Here is a 16,081-nt window from a genome sequence, read left to right on the forward strand (position 1 = left end):
AGAAAGATTAGAGAATCTACATAAAATCTAAAAGTTTATTCTTATGAAGGATTTACCAGAAAAGAAGGAAGCTATGAGGCCATAACGTCCTTAAAACTTTAAATATGATCTATTTTTTATGAAATTTAAATATCTATAAGATTTTCTGGGGAAGACAATGATAGAGGTTCGAACCTCCTTTAAAACTTTTTTTTTTTTTTTTTTTTTTACAGTGATCACCACTTATCAAGGCCCGGAAGCCACTCAGGGATAAGGGTTATTGCAAGTACATTACGTTAGTGTGGAGACTTCAAATATATCCTATTTTAATGAGATTTATATATCTATAAAATTCTCCAAGGAAGACAATGGAAGTGGTTTGGAATCTTTTTGCTACTGTCTATGTACTAAAAATCTGTGTGCCTCCATCTCTAAGTGAAACCTTTTAAAACTTAAATACATACATTCAATTGTTAAACCATATATATAAGACACTAATTTAGAGAGCATAATAAACAGAAATACATAGCAATGAGACACTTTATCAGACCTGGGCAATGTTGGGTGATTCTGCTAGAATATATATATACATATATTCTACGAGAAACACCCAACATTGCTAATATATATACACTTTTTATTTGTTTTTACGTAAACATTTAGGTATTGCGACAAAATCATGAGTATGTTTCAGTCAACTAGTTATAGATAACTAGACACTTTATCAGGCTATGTTTTTTTTTCCAGGCAACATCGCCTGAAGAAGTCTCTATCTATAACTAGTTGACTGAAAGATACTCATGATTGTGTAGCGATAACTAAATGTTTATATAAAACAAATAAAAAGTGTATCTTGCTCTACTTTGTATTGAGCACTCTTGTGTAAACCTCATTATAATTTATTCTCTGCATATTTTGAACTTGAAATAATAATTTTTTTCACAGCTTACAGAGAAAACTTGCGTCTCAATATTTCTACATATAATAAAATAAAGCTTAATACATATGTGGATTTAAAATAGCATTTAAATAAGTTTCAGAAAGAGAAATTCATATAAAGCCAGTTTACACACATTTGAAAGCTCAATTTATAATTCCGTGTCTGTTACAAGTCAATACAAGAAAATAAAATTATCATATTTTTCGTTGAATCGTTTATGAATAAAATAGCTTCTCATCCTAAAGTAAAAAGAAAAATCATTCGAAAGACAAAATACAAACAGCCAATGAAAAGAAAGAGATGAATTGATGGTGGATACAATTGGATAAAACAATGTGCTAAATCCAATATGGTGGCATAAACACCAATAATAACTTGGTTTTGGGTGTCTTACCATTTGAGCTCACAAACTCTTGACTAGGAAATGGAAGAAATTGCTTTTTAAATGAATTTAATCATTTTTTTTTTTTTACAAATTTTATAAGACTGATAACCTAGAATGGTGATTAATTCAACAACAACAATCACAAAAGAATTATCATACCGGAAACAATTAAATTTATAGTTTAGTTAATTAGTATATTTTAAACTATGAACTTATTGACCTCCTGGAATCACCCCCCCCCCCACACACACACACACGCACGCGCGCGAATGCCTACTAGACACCACCCTATCTCTCTGTGCAGGTGTTTGTCAGACTACCCTGACATGATGATACTTCGTAAATCAAATTAACCCATTCTAACCAATTATTAACAAAATAGTATGCCAAATGGATGGGGTGAGGGTCATCTGCTCTATTAATAAAGGACAGCTTGAAGTAGTCAATGAATTGACAATGCGGAACTGATGAAAGAGACGAAAAAAAATACAACATCCAATACTAGTAAGCCGGCACCCATGATAAAAAAAGCCTCCCATCAAACCTGTTTACATACAAGTTGGAAAAAGGTAAGCATCAGCGTAAAGCTTATTGTCTCTGGAAGTATAACCCCAGCCATGACAAAGGCCAACTAAAGACAGCCATCAGGCCTTGATATGAAAAAAACAGTTCTTTAACCCCCATCTCGATCATGTGCAGCAAATAAAAAAAATAAATATAAGAGGCCTAAAAGCTCAGCCTATTACAGTTATATCACTGTATTGGTAAGTGGAGCAAGACATCAAACAAAATTCAAACCAAGAAGGAAGACACACACACACACACACACACACACACACACACACACACACACACACACACACACACAGTTTCAGTAATAAATAAATAATAATAATGTATCTAAAATTCATAGTTCATAAGTTCAATAGTTTAGGATACATACATATTACTAATACTCACATGTGTGCATAACAATCCTTTTAAAAATGTATCTACTTATATATAAAAGGTGCTGTGTGTGTGTGTGTGTGTGTGTGTGTGTGTGTGTGTGTGTTAGATAGATAGAGAGAGAGTTTCTCTCTCTCTCTCTCTCTCTCTCTCTCTCTCTCTCTCTCTCTAGAACGACTAGGCCGATTTTTTTTTAATGAAATTTCACAGAAATGTACTTTATGTGTATGGGAGTGTTCTTAGATAGGTTTTGTATCAGAATGCCTCTGATAAGTATGAAAATCGATAATAGAAAATATCTGATTTCAACCAAAAATAACACCCTTATACAGTCTAACATCACAAGTGAATTTGAGAAGTTTTATCACCGCACAAGCAGAAAGGCCTGGTGTACAAAATCAACAGTAGGTTTTTTGATAAGCTTCTTCCCGGTGCACCATGGTGGGTCCCCGACTAGAGCAGGCAATCAATCAATTTCATTGAAAAATGGGCAATTTCACCGATTTTGATGAAAATAAAAAGTATTGGAAATGTCAGACATTCATTGATCCTTATTGAATCCCAGGCAACGTTGGGTTTCCCTGCTCGTTATTTCGTATAACTCAAAATTTGGTGTGGAACAATCCTTTCTTTATTAATTTTTTTGTATTTAGCCTATTTAAAAAACGCTAGGCAACAGAGTGAAATATGTGAGCATATTTATTATTTTTCAATTTTTTTTTTTTTATCCTTTCAGTTTTGCTGCAGACGGGTATCCTCTCAAATGCCAGATATTCATTTACTATTTCAGAGACTCCAACCGAGAGATCTGTTTAGGATTCTAACCGTCCCTTTAGGTGCAAGTGTTTGTATCTTTCTTGCACTTGATTCACCAGGTATATTTGCCAGGTAAATTTTGAAATTCGCTTTATGAGCTAGGTTGCTCTTATAATTACTGGAAAGGGGGATTATTTAAGGGGGTCAATAAGTTCACAGCTTGAAATGTAATTATTAACTAAACTATAACGTTAAATCCTTCAGATGTGACATCATTTTTTATGATCACTATTATTGAATTAATCATTTTTTTAAAATAACTGTGACACTAGTCAAATAAACAAAATGATAAAAAAATCTTTACAGACATTAGAGACTCTATAAGGAAATTGTCTTAATTTTTTTTGTTTTTTGTTTTTTAAGAAAACCATCATTCTGTTTAAAATATAACTCAGCATCACATCTCATGCAAATACTTAATCCATGAAGGTTACAGTCCATCAAATCCTGATCAGTACAAGTAGTCCATAACTGCAGCCACTGAGGATATGTTCGCTAGTTTTGAATTTCTATGAGGCTAGTTGTTTATGATTGCTGTCCTTCCAACTTTCATTCTTGCTCAGTTCAAGGTCATATATTCCTTTCTTAGGAGATCCGTTACCTGTGTGATATGTTCTCCAGGTTCTTAGATAGCTTCGTTCAAGTAGTTATTTGAACCATTTCATCTTCATCCCGAACACTTCCTGAACAGGTCAGTAGTTGGTAGCCTCAACAATCCTTTGTGAAATTCCCTTCTAGAAGATGAAAAAAGGTCACGGAATTGAGGAAACTTTTTGAGTGAGACTCGGAAATTTCTGAAGAATTGCGATTCGCACCATGACATACAACAGTCCTTAACAGAGTGGTTGAAAAGGAGATTGAAAAAGGCGCTCTCGACTGTGGGTTCCATACAGATTACTCTGTCAATTTTCCACTCAGGAGATCCAGTTTGTTGGCGTGTCGATGACATGTCAAGTTGGACATCAAACTTCCTTCACACAAACATTGAATATAAACCTGTCTGCAAATATAATGCCTCCCCTTGTTCCATAAAAGTGTGGACAGAAGGGTAGGTCGCAAGCATGCCCAGTTGATAACGAAGAATAAATGATAAAGATGTGAGGTGTATACCTTGGTTCGATACTTTAATAAGATTAATTTCAAAGTCAAATCTTAACCGATACTTCAACTTTTGACTCTATCTCTGACCAATTTGTCTTGTGCATAAAACCGAGTCCAAACCAGATGCTGAGGATTCAAACAGGACCGCCAGTCCAGTAGAAAGAAACAAAAAGCAATGTGTTATCGCTCCAGGTATCCAAACGCAGACTGATCAACTTGTTGCAGCTGATTTTGGTATAAATGACTGTTTCGTAACAATCACGGTCCTATCACTCTATACTTTGATCTTAACCTATCGTCATTAAATTATCCTCACATGTAAATTCTATAGCAAACCCCACTCTCCCAATGTTTTACTTTTACTTGCACAGCTGCCATTGCTCAAAGGCAGCATGCATACTGCAGATTTATCTGACATAATCCAGTACAAATAGACAAAAGTTTATAGAAACTAGAAGTAATTGGAAATAACCACAGCCAAGAGAGAATATACCTAAAACACCAAAAAACACATTGAAGCACAGAAATTAGGAACTCATTACTTCTGGAAAATCTATAACAGTGTAGTAAATAATTGGCAATTAACAGTTCCCCCACTATCCAACAATATTGAGGTTGTTTGCACGGCAACCGAGAAGGCTAATCTGCTTGCCTGTCGGTTTGCCTGCAACTCTACTTTGGACCAAGCAAACCATTCCTTCCCAGATTTTCCTCTGCAGACAAAAACCACTTTGAGGTCAGAAACTACACTAGATGATCTGAAAATCACCCCTTCTCAAGTACATGATATCATAAAAAACCTAGACACCTCCAAAGCATGTGAACCTGATCTCATCCCAACTGTACTATTTAAAAAATGCTCTGCTGAGATTGCTCCAATTCTCTCCAAACTTTTGAACAAATGCCTTAACGAATCTTGCTTTCTTGACTGCTGGAAAACTACTTCTGTGATACCAATTTACAAAAGTTTTGGCGAAAGAACTGACCTATTAAATTATCACCCTATTAGTCTCCTCCCTATTTTCTCCCAAATATTTAAGTCCATAATTAATCATGCTCTAGTTAATCACCCCAAGACTGCTAAACTTCCATTCGACCAACAATATGGGTTTAAGCAAGCCCATTCTACTGCATATATCTGAACTGTAATCTCTGCACTGGATAAAGCAGGGGAGGCTAGGGCAGTAGCCCTAGATATATCCAAGGCCTATTCACTATTCATTTTTATTGTTTTCAAATTCAATGATCAGTTTCATTTCACTATAACAACTAATAATTTTAAATTTTTATTATCTGAATAATTTGGACTACCATTCTTATCTTGAATGTTATTCTCACAATGTTTTGGCTGAGGTAACCTACAACCTTCTTCAAGTGCATCATGTCAAACTCGGGAATCTTTCTGTTGAACTCAAGAATTTGCACAGAATTTCAAATGGAATCCTTTATTTAATCCACAGGGGGTAGCTTGCTCTTGTTTTGTCAGCAACGTGATAATAACACCCAAGAATGAGAAAGTAGTCTGAATAATGAAAACAATACAAATTAATAATTCTTACCTAAAACTTCCAAAATAATTTCTAGCTGTTATTATTGACAGCAATGCTATACTTATATTTTACTCTTGATTAACCCTTTTAATAACATACACCACCACCACCACCACCACCACCACCACCAAAGGCTTCATCTGGACTAATGCATTTATCACTAACCTCTCTTTCTCTCTTAGACATGGTCCAAGACAAATCTCTAATCTAATAGGTTCCACACAATCAACCAAGCTCTAACCCCTGTCCCATCACCACAATGTTTCATCCCTATGCTTGTTTTACAAGTATTTTAATAGAATGTGCTCTGACAAATCAAATCCGTAACACTTGTGCCCCTTGACGTACACATCTGACTAGTCCAATAAGCAGCAAAATCCCACCAATTCACTGTAGGAGTCCATTAACGCCAAAAAGCTTTCTACTCTAACAGTTTCTTCACTCAAACTACCATACTTTGAAATTCCCTTCCTGTCTCATGCTTATCTGACTGTACTAGCATACAGAAATTTAAATGTAATGCGAACAGGTCTTTTGCTGCTCAACTCCCTACATAGTGATCCTACAGGCATGGTTCCAAATAGTAACCCCTTACATCAAAGTGGCAATATGCCTTGTTTGGGGGTAAGGGGGTAAATAAGAGTAAAAAAAATGGTTTGTTCACTGAAATGTTGTGAAAAGAACAACCAAGATGAGAACAGTAGTCCGAAATAACCAAAATAATACAAATTATCAATCCTTATCTAAAAATAAAATTCAGAAAAAAAAAAAATGAACAGTCAAAAAACCTTTCATCTCATTTAAAGGCAAGGTCAGACACTGAACAGGTCAACTGACTGCAAGGGGAGGAGGGACTTCAAAGTGGTGGGGAAGAAGTGTGTGTTATGATTGCACCATTCAAAACAACGACCCCAGCAGCGATGCTTACAACGTTGGTCAGGTGCACAAAGCAAAAAATCATCTTAAAAGAAAATGGCAAAAGCACATGAATCGGGGATGGAGGGTGGGGTGGATGGAAGAAGGGTTAGGATGTAACAAAGCTTTTACTATGGGGCAATAAAAATCTACCTGTGGGTAAAATACACACAGCCAGACACCTGTCACCCTTAGATCAGATAACACACGTGGATTTTAGAGAAAGATGAAAAGCAAAAAAAGAAAAAAAAAAAAAGAACAAAGCCCAACTACAAATGAAAACTAACATACTAATGAACAACTGTATAATTGTGAGGGCCTCTGAAAATTCTGTGGTTAATTAAAGAAAATAAGTTCATTGCTGAGTTCCACTTAATAAACAAATGACTGCTTCCATCTGTTCTCAAATAGTTCTAAGGGGCAGACAACTCCCTGATACTTCCTGTATTAGGGCAGAAACTCCCTGGTATTTCTTGTATCAGGGGCAGATAACTCCCCGATACCTCCTATATCAGGGGAAGATAATTCCTGGGTAATCTTTCAACACAGGAGTAGATAACTTTTACCTATGCAGTAGATATTTGCATACTGCCTACCTCAGCATGATGTGACACAAGGTCAGAAAGTGGGGATGTTTCTAAAGGAGAGGCACTCTGGCCTAGCATCCTCATTGGTATTCCTCAGTAGGGGCGCCTCAGGCAACAAGCAATAAATTTGCCCCACCCAAAAGCCTAGGAGGGTGGACATCCTAGGTAATATCCAGGCAACATACTTCAGTCCGGCAGGTACTGGGCCAGTTCCTGGCCCCACACCTATTGGGCTGATTGTTAAGAATGGATTCTTAACTGGTATTTTCTTCCCAAGTCTCCAAGCGGCCAAAGCAGCAAGGAAACTCATCCTCATGTGTTCCACAAATAGAAAGTTCTAGGAAAGAAACTTTCTTTTTGGAAGTTCCATTTGCTTTTACGTACACAGAGGGAGAAAGGAAATTTCTTTGCAGGTGGTTGTAACTAGATGAGTGCTTCCTGTGAATGATTTACAGGGGAAACTAGTGATTGGAGCTTAGGCAGGCACTTATAATGAAAATAATGATAAAATAGAGAAAGACAAGTAATATCTCTTCTATTAGAAAGTTGTAAGGAAGAGAAGAGACCCTTGCTCACCAGACTGCAAAGTGAATTTTGTACTTAATCAAGGTAAGAAAAAGGGATCTAAGCGGCACCTCAACAGATATGGCAGTAATAAACCAGAATTTTTGTGTGAACTGCTTGAACAAATAAACTCAAAGTTTCACACAAAAAAAAAAAAACTTATTATCTAATTCTTTTTTTTTTTTTTTATTATTGATTTTCACCCCAAATGAGGCACATTGCCAATTGAATGTAAGGGGCTACTATTTAAAGCTAAAGCTACAGGGACACTATGTTGGGAGTTGAAATGTCTGTTAACAGTATACTTGAATTTCTGTGTGTAAGTAGATTCAGGGAAGCAGGGATCCAGGAGGGAACTCCAAAGTTTAACAGTTTGTGTGAAAAAACTATTAGAGTAGAAGATTTTTCAGCATCCCTTACAGTGTAAGGGTGGAATTTCGCTTCTTGTCGGGTTGGTTCGGGTCCCTTCATCAAGGGGATACAAGTGCTTCCATTTTTCCAGTGCACATTCCATTAAGGTTGTAAAACAGACACAGGGATGCAACATTACAGCGATGAGACAGGGGTTGGAGCTTAGTTGAGAGTGTGGGACCTATTAGATTGAAGACTCTTTTTTGAGATCATGTCTAAGAGAGAGAGTCTAGTTTTAGATGCACCAACCCGGATGTGATAGCAATACTTCATGCATGCACAAATGGTGGCTTTGTAGAGATACAGGATACTCCCTAGTGTGAGTAATTTACGATTTTGTTTATACAGCTACACAAATACTCTGGCTCACAATGCCTTAAACATCAGACAGTTCCTGACCGAAAAGAACATTACCGTACTTAAGTAATATCTCTATTGACCTAATCTTGATCCATGTGACATTTCTCATTTAAACTCTTGAATGGAAAGTCATTTCTGGTTTTAAAATTCTTAGGAAATCATCATTTAATTAAAAGATTAAAAATGTATCGAGCTATTTGCACCCAATCAGTTTATAAATAAAGATGAAAATAATATTACTTTAACAAAATTAATTATAGCTTTGTAACATATTGGTTCAATTAATAATTTAATGATAAACAATATCGTAATAATTAAATTTCACTGTAAAAAAAAAAAAAATGATACAAAAAACAAAAGGCAAAATTAAATAAAAAAGAAGATAAACAAAATTGAAAAAAAAAAAAAAAATAGAAAGACTAGCGGGTAACGCATTAATATCAATATATCAATATCACAGTTGTTGCGAAGAATAGATTGAAGAAAAACAATATAACGACGATGATTCCTTATAGAAAAAAATTGTAAAACTCTGAAATTCTCTTTTCCATCGATATTATTTTGTCTGGTATTATTTCTCGTTTTATTATCGTCATCAATAAAGATACAATAACAAAAAAAGGTATTACATCCCCTGATTTTCCGAGTTTGTCCGTATCTTACTAATCATTATGGCTATGATAAGAGAATATTCTTTTCATTATTTTCGCTCTTGAGTATATATCAGTAAATATCTTATATGCTTTTATATAGAGTGATGTGGTTCTCGATTGATTAACTGTGTCTGTGTTGGTTATATACTCGAGAGTCAAAACAATGATAAGAATATTCTCTTGTCATAACCTTAGTAATCACGTACAGCAATTTGCGGAACGACCAATGTACGACAAAGCATGACAACTATTTCTGCTGATTCTCTATTCATGTGATATTTACACACGTTTTTGAGCAACCTAGGGTGCTTATGTCCAGAATAACAAGAAGCAAGCGATTTTAATTTAGACCGACTGGCATGCTGTTGTTGCCGTTGTTGTTATTTTTCCACTAAAATTCTTTGTAAAAAATAAACAATGTTTTCGTTTGTTTGCCTTTCTTTTTCCAGATTGACGGATCGAGATTAGAGCGAATTAAATAATTTCTTGATATATTTATTTTCATTGCCATTTTGTGTTGGTAAACATGTACTATTATAAGACACACGCACACACACACGCACACACACACAATATTTAAAAAAAAAAAAAAAAAAACGAAAACATTTACGATTTTAAAACTTAAATTTTCTTTTAACTTAACGAAACATTTGTTTCTTTTTGTTATACCGACCTTCCTTGAACAGAGGAATTTACACCGATTAGCACTATAAATAGCGCTAGTAATTCCAACACCGGTGAGAGAGATGCGACTGCACTTCAACTGCTAGCCGAGTGCCCAGCAGATGCACACGCTTTCCTATCTTTGTACATTATTGTTAATACACTTGTTCCTTAACCGAACCTCGACTTGATTGTTCTTATTTTCATTGTTGTTCCACGACACAACACTTTTTATATTCGACTCATATTTTTTTAGTATTTTCTCTAAATCTGATGAGAAAACTTGTTTATTTTTTTACAAAGATTTTAGTGACACATTTCACCCCCCCCCCCTAAAAAAAAAAAAAAAAAAAAAAAACAGCAGAAGCAATTTATTAGACTTGAGTTTGTCATGCCTAAATATAAGACAATTAGAGAATCAGTAGGCGCAGTTGTTATGCCTTAATTTGCCATACATAAATAGTGAAAACGGATTTGTCACGTTACAAAAACAACAAGTGTTGAGTTTCCAAACAACATACAAACCTTAAGGATTTGAAAAGGATATAAGAGCTGACTTTATCAGTGAAGTGTTAAGACCAGTTTCTATATTCATTCGGCTAAAGATTTATAAGCTCAGTCCCCAAAATCAACATTTCTGTCATGATTTGGTCTTTGTTAATTTTATGATGGGAGTTTAGTTCTGTGCAGTTTTAAGAGGTCCACATTCCCAGGCCTTTCCTTAGGGGTTGGTTTATTGTTAATCGCTTGAGGTGCCCTTATTGGGAAACGCCGATGGGGCTGCCCAGGCACTTTTTGCAGGTAAGAGTGATCCTCTGTGGGGGGAGGAGGCTAACTTCTCAATCCCACTTTCTGACCCTGGCATCTAAATTCTCGCAATACTTTATATTTTATTAGTATGTAATGAAAGCCGTTACAAAAAAGGAAAAACAAAACCGTTTTCTATTACAACGATGAAAGGATTTATTTAATTATCCAAAATATTTTGGTAGAAGAAAGTTGGAGTGAAGAAAGAGAAAGAGAAAACGTTCTTTGCCAGCAATTATCTTCAGGTAAAGATAATTGATGAATAGTTAACAGACGCAGAAGAGAGAGAGAGAGAGAGAGAGAGAGAGGGGGGGGCAGATGAAATCAATGCACCTTGCAAGCTGATTGGTCAGTGTGCAACCAAATCACCTAGCAGGGACATTTCTCGACAAGAGAAAATGAGTCTTAATTTATGAGTGCTACGTGTACAAGGATTTGCAAAGAGAAGTGGGACAAAACCTTGCAAGTAACGTCTGGCTACTATGCTTGTCAACATTGGTTTTTTCACCAAACACTAAATTATGTTTCACTATGGAGTAAAATGTAGCAATCATAACCATTGACACTTCTTTCCTCTTGTGAAGAACAGCCCTAGTAAGGTTATTTGGTCATACAATTAACAATCAGAATCTTGGGAGAAGTCATTTTAACCGAACCTTTGAAGGATTACATCTAAACCGTTATGGATTTGTAAAGTAGGTAGAAAGCTTCTAGGCATCAACAAAGAAAGATGTCCTCTCTCTCCTGCCCCTGTCAGCAGGTCACAAGCAAAGCTATCCTCACTTGAAGATGTGCTGCTCAAGGAAAAGACTTTCAACAGTCAACCTGTATTACTACTATTCCTTTCTTTGCCGTTTTAAACTTCTGGCAACCTATATTCAGCAGTGTAGATGTTTAAATAAATATATATAAGTAGTAGGGAGAACCGATGTTGCTCGGGACTGAATGAGGATCAATGAATATTCCACACTTCCATTGAAATTGGTGAAATTGCCCATTTATCAATAAAATCAATCTATCACCTGTTTTAGTTGGCAACCTGCCATGTTGCACCAGGAGGAAGTTTTATATGCCTCCCTGTAGTGACTTAGTCCACAATTCATTGTAGTCTACATTGCACTGTAGAGAACCTATTGTTGATTTTATAAAATTACTAGCAGGCTGCCCGGCATTGCCCGATCGTAAAATACACTTAAATATAATATTTTGATTTCGTATTTATTATTATATTATATTCGATCCAGTATAGAGTAATGATTTAAAAAGTTAAAACAAAAAAAAAATGACTTGTGCGCCGAGAATTGAAACCAAAACGTTTAACTTACAATTTACTTTTTTTCCTTTGACGTTAATGCCTGAGCTATGAAAACATGTTTGCTGCAAGGCTAAAAATGAAAACATCAACCAATAGCTATTACGTTACGTATGCATATTTGTAATGTCGTTGTTCAACCTCCACCTGGCAAATTCCATTTTTTTCATTTTCACACCGATTTTCCTGGCTAAAACCTAAATATAAAGTTTCGCATGTGGTCGAATACCCTATATATTAAGTTTCATGTCTGTAGGCCAAAAACTGACAGAGGAGTTTGGTAGGCAAAATTTTCTAAACAAATATGTACACGCATACCTAAATATATATAGAAAGAACCTTTTTACACAGATATTACGCAAGTATAAAATCATGTAGAATATTTGCATGAATATAATTACACATGATATTTAACTAAAGATGATTATACCATAAGAAAACCGAGAAAACTAATAAGGAATTAATTAAAATGAATGTTTAAAAGAATATGCAAATTAGCTAGATCTTTTGCAGATGAATACAATTCCACGATCCATATATAACAAAGTTGTATTTTCTTTTTAAATAAATAGAAAAAAGTGTTTTTAATATGAATATCAATGCACAAAAAAAAAAAAAAAAATAAAAAAAATAGGACTATATATAATGGCTTGAATAAAAATTTAAAATGCAAAAGTCAAGTTCAATTGTGTGCTAAGCAGAAACATTTATTTTGAACATGCTCCTCTCTAATCAAAGACTCTACTGTTGATTTTATATGCTGAGCTCTTCTGTTTGTGTGGTGATAAAATTTCTCAAATGCACTTGTGATGTTAGGGTGTATAAAAGTATTAACTTTGGTCAAAATTGGACTTCCTTCTTTAATTGGATTTCTTCAATTATCGATTTTCAAAACTTATTGGAGGTATTCCAATACACACACACACACACACACACACATATATAAAAGTTATATATAAAGTAGTTTTTTTAACATATATAGCAATTAAACTATACAGAATCTTCTGCATTACATCCCTATAGGGAATCATCAGCTTGGAAGTAAGGGATGAAAGAAGATTCTGTGTAGCTTAATTGCCATACATTTTCACAAATTACTACCTAGCTTAATTCATGTATTGAGCACTCTCTGAAGTAAATACTAAAAATTGGTACATAAAACATATCCCCTTATAACATTTTATGCAGATACAAGAAATAATAATCTATATATTAATACGCTAATTCGTTTCGACCGTTATCATCTTGAACATCCCTTAAAATAAAAATGGAATATTCAAAATCGCACCAAGCGTTATTATACTGAATTCCCTTAGTATGAAAATGGAATATTCTAAAATGCCCAATAAACAGTTGTTTCAAATGGATAAGTTATCGCCAGCCAGTGTCTGGTGAGTACAGATCACAATACTAATAAGTTATTTATCACCAGCCAGTGTCTGGTGGGTACAGATCACAATACTAATAAGTTAGTTCTCCCCAGGTAGTGTCTGGTGGGTGCAGATGAAAATACTAATAAGTTAGTTATCGCCAGCCAGTGTATGATGAGTGCAGATCACAATACTAATAAGTTATTTATCGCCAGCCAGTGTATGGTGGGTGCAGATCACAATACTAATAAGTTTGTTCTCCCCAGGCAGTGTCTGGTGGGTGCAGATAAAAATATTAATAAGTTAGTTATCGCAAGCCATGTCTGGTTGATGCAGATCACAATACAAAATTACTTATTGCCAGCCAATGTATGGTGGGTAAAGATCACAATACTAATAAGTTAATTATAGCCAGCCAATGTTTGGTCGGTGGAGATCATAATAATAAGTTAGTTATCGCCAGCTAGTGTCTGGTTGGTGCAAATCAAAATACTAATTTTATTTATCGCCAGCCAGTGTCTTAGTCTTATTTCTTGTAATAATATATCTTAAGCAGTCATCCATATTTGTCTACAAAAATATTTATTTTTTAATTCACGGTCTGATGGGAACTAATATTACACTGATTATTCTATTGAAGGAAATTCTATTGTTTGCTTATGTGATTATGTGGAATTTCCACGGGTTCTGCTACTAATAATTATTATCTATATAAAAATATGCTAAGACATTTCATGTGCATACGTTATCAGCATTTACCCATTTTTGATCACCTGATCAATGAAAAAAAAGTAATTTTTTCAAATGTAATCTGATGTTAATGTTGTACTGAATATGAAACCCTCATTAAAATACACTTTCTTGACCAAAGATGGTATGATATTATTGTGAGGTCTGTGTTTGCACCAGACATTCATAGAATAGAAAATATGTCACAAACCCCTAGAAGGTTTTTGAAGACAGACTCCCATAACCTGACATATTCTGAAACTACATTAACCAAAGTACTTAGATGTGTTTATGTTGCAATATTTTTTACTTATACTGGAGCATGGTTGAAAAAAGTTGGAAGGTTCCACTTATAGATATTGGTGATAGGAACTAACCAATCAAATGGGGCCGTGTTCTGCTAGGAACCAATCAGAAACTAGAATTGCTACATAAAAATATTGAATCTTTTAGCATTCCCGCATACACAGAAAAAAGATTTTTTGCTCTTTGCCTGCAAAATTTTGAAGTCCAAGACTTATACAAAACAGCTACTAACTGAAAACTCTTCATCTTCAGGATTTGTACAGAATAGCTACCCATCTGAACTGAAATTAAACATGGCTTTCAATTGAAAAGTTTGTATAACTTGAACAAAGGTGGTACAATAATATCGCTGGGTTTACGTTGGTAAATATAGAATAGAAATATTTTTAAGCACAGTAGCAATATATTTGATTAACCAAAAAGTTTGTTCATTTTTTGAATGCCATTTTTCCAGTCTAAAGATCATTTTATATTCTCATTCTTCAAATCCTGGATTTGGTATTGCAAGTATGTTGATGTGAATGTGTAATAGATCTCCAAGCAAAGGAGTAAAACATTTTTACTTGTATTTCAGGTGTTGGTTTGGAAGATCAAGTAGAACACTACCGATATCTGATACATTTTTACTACAGAAAAGGAAGAAAACCTAGAGAAACCATTCTAAAGATATGCCATGTGTATGATGAAAATGTTGTTATAAAACGAGTGTGCAAGAAATGATATGCTTGATTCCCAAAATGGAAGTTTTGCAGTGAGAGATGCTCCTTGCTCTGGTCAGTCAAAAATGGTGAACAATGACCAAATGAAAGCTGTAGTTGAACAAGATTCTGATTCAACAACCAGACAAATTGCAGACATTCTCAAGATTTTCAAACCGAGCATGTAAAATTAATTGTATAAACTATGTTTCTAAACTTGATGTTTGCGTTCTTCCTTCTTAAAACAAAGTTTTGGCCAGTCCAATAGAACAGATGTCAATATAGCATAATCATGTTGACACACTGGTTCTTGTGAGATCACAAAAGTAAAACAACGTTGAGCCTGGTCAGTACTAAAATGGGTGACCATTTGTGAATTTCAGGTGCTGTATGTGCTCTCCGCTTATTACGGCATTGTTTCCAGTCAGTCTTGGACCTCTTCTTGCCAAAGTAAATGATGGAGTTTTGTGAGCGTTTTACCATCTTAACCTGCTGTTCACTCTTACTTGTTAATTGTGGGATCGAGCTGATAACACCTACATTAAAATAGAAATTTTAGGAAGCCAAATAAAGAAGTTTTTTTTTTTTTAAAAGAAGACATTTCTTTTTAAAGACATGGACAAGCTTTCGACTTTTTCAAGTCTTTTCAACTACTGATATTTTCCTTTTTTCTTACAATTTCTATATTGTAATTCGAATATGAAACAATGTTTCTAAAGTGCCAATATTTAATTTCATTACCCATATTATGTAGCCATGCATGGCACAAGGGCAATGCAACAAACTGTGAGTAACATCACAATATGAGATATTTATATTTTTGACAGAAATGATAAATAAAAACATATCAATACTTATATATTATGCTTAATTTCCATAAATATATATGAAAATGTATTTTTACATATACAGCATAATCATGTTGACACACCAGTTTCTGTTAGATCACCGAAGTTAAGCAACGTTGAGCCTGGTCAGTACTAAAAT

General features: G+C 34.6%; 2 protein-coding genes across 4 annotated transcripts in view; one reads left to right on the top strand and one right to left on the bottom strand.

Annotated features, from left to right (window-relative positions):
- LOC145258048 (uncharacterized) overlaps positions 1–15,303 on the top strand; it is a 201,533-nt gene extending 186,230 nt beyond the window's left edge. The window contains exons 3-4 of the transcript XR_013864037.1: positions 2,989–3,140; positions 14,971–15,303. The gene's annotated coding sequence lies outside the window, so the exon portion shown is untranslated. The remainder of the gene's footprint in view (positions 1–2,988; positions 3,141–14,970) is intronic.
- LOC145258031 (rho guanine nucleotide exchange factor 17-like) overlaps positions 1–16,081 on the bottom strand; it is a 577,357-nt gene that overhangs the window by 150,861 nt on the left and 410,415 nt on the right. The window lies entirely within an intron of this gene.

Source organism: Euprymna scolopes, chromosome 3 (assembly GCF_053919585.1).
Source record: "Euprymna scolopes isolate OS-2025 chromosome 3, ASM5391958v1, whole genome shotgun sequence".
Classification (NCBI taxonomy): Eukaryota; Metazoa; Mollusca; class Cephalopoda; order Sepiida; family Sepiolidae; genus Euprymna; species Euprymna scolopes.